This window comes from Glandiceps talaboti, chromosome 6 (assembly GCF_964340395.1).
Source record: "Glandiceps talaboti chromosome 6, keGlaTala1.1, whole genome shotgun sequence".
NCBI classification, from domain to species: domain Eukaryota; kingdom Metazoa; phylum Hemichordata; class Enteropneusta; family Spengelidae; genus Glandiceps; species Glandiceps talaboti.
The window spans coordinates 2,311,240-2,313,487 of record NC_135554.1 but is presented as its reverse complement, the minus strand read 5'-3'; positions in this window follow the sequence as shown (position 1 = coordinate 2,313,487).

Below are 2,248 nucleotides of genomic sequence, written 5' to 3'. Positions count from 1 at the left end.
GAAATAAATGGCGCACGAAATCCCGCGTGGATCGACGAGAGAAGATATTGGTCGAATCCACTCCTCATAATAGGAACATCGAACTAAACTAGACGTGGGGGGGGGGGGGACAACTTTATTTTCCTCCCCTGTCTAGATTTGGTGCTTATCTTTTTCCTTTTTTCTTTAAATTACTATTAAATCCTGCCATCATATACGTTACATAGAATTACATTATAACAACAATATGGTATAATTACCACCCCTTGTACCACAATAGAGTAGCGGGACAGCCCTCTTTGTCACATGACACGACAGAAATAGATCACGGTTCACGGAAACGAGGCACTGAGTGTTCCTTTTTCATGCTGTATTCTTATTTCAGCGCATTTGCCGTAATGCGTGTTGCAGTTCGTTCTGTCAGGGACGTATATACGTCCCTGGTTCTGTAGCATGGCCAGACAACATGGAGGTAGTAAGGACGATGGAAGTACCATGGATCTATTATTGAGATATTAAATAATAGATCCATGGAAGTATAAGAGGAGAAGATATAGGTGAGAGGAGAAGAATGGACAAGGCGTCTTTATATACAAATGAAAGAGAGAAAAGTAGACAGGGAAAGAGAAAAAGAAAAGTTTTTATATCACCACAAAACTCAATGAGTGACTTGATCAATATCACAACAAAATAAGTTATATATTGCACCCAAAAATTGATCATTCAATCGATCAATCATTCAACCAAATAATAAATAAATAAATAAATAAATAAATCAATCAATAAATCAATCAATCAATCAATCAATCAATCGATCGATCAATCAATCAATTACATGCTTGCTGACCCCTGTGACCATACTATAGTACACTGTCAGACAGGTTACCCATAGCACACTGTCAGACAATAATCACATACAGGTTACCCATAGCACACTGTCAGACAATAATCACATACAGGTTACCCATAGCACACTGTCAGACAATAATCACATACAGGTTACCCATAGCACACTGTCAGACAATAATCACATACAGGTTACCCATAGCACACTGTCAGACAATAATCGCATACTAGGTTACCCATAGCACACTGTCAGACAATCGCATACAGGTTACCCATAGCACACTGTCAGACAATCGCATACAGGTTACCCATAGCACACTGTCAGACAATCGCATACAGGTTACCCATAGCACACTGTCAGACAATCGCATACAGGTTACCCGTAGCACACTGTCAGACAATCGCATACAGGTTACCCGTAGCACACTGTCAGACAATCGCATACAGGTTACCCGTAGCACACTATCAGACAATCGCATACAGGTTACCCGTAGCACACTGTCTGACAATCGCATACAGGTTACCCGTAGCACACTGTCTGACAATCGCATACAGGTTACCCGTAGCACACTGTCTGACAATCGCATACATGTTACCCATAGCACACTGTCAGACAATCACATACATGTTACCCATAGCACACTATCAGACAATCACATACAGGTTACCCATAGCATACTGTCTGACAATCGCATACAGGTTACCCATAGCACACTATCAGACAATCACATACAGGTTACCCATAGCATACTGTCTGACAATCGCATACAGGTTACCCATAGCACACTATCAGACAATCGCATACATGTTACCCGTATCACATTATCAGACAATCGCATACAGGTTACCCGTAGCACATTATCAGACAATCGCATACATGTTACCCATAGCACACTGTCAGACAATCGCATACAGGTTACCCATAGCATACTGTCTGACAATCGCATACAGGTTACCCGTAGCACACTGTCAGACAATCGCATACAGGTTACCCGTAGCATACTGTCTGACAATCGCATACAGGTTACCCGTAGCACACTGTCTGACAATCGCATACATGTTACCCGTAGCACACTGTCAGACAATCACATACAGGTTACCCATAGCACATTATCAGACAATCGCATACATGTTACCCATAGCACACTATCAGACAATCACATACAGGTTACCCGTAGCACACTATCAGACAATCGCATACAGGTTACCCATAGCACACTGTCTGACAATCGCATACATGTTACCCATAGCACACTGTCAGACAATCGCATACAGGTTACCCATAGCACACTATCAGACAATCGCATACAGGTTACCCATAGCACACTATCAGACAATCGCATACAGGTTACCCGTAGCATACTGTCTGACAATCGCATACAGGTTACCCATAGCACACTATCAGACAATCGCATACAGGTTA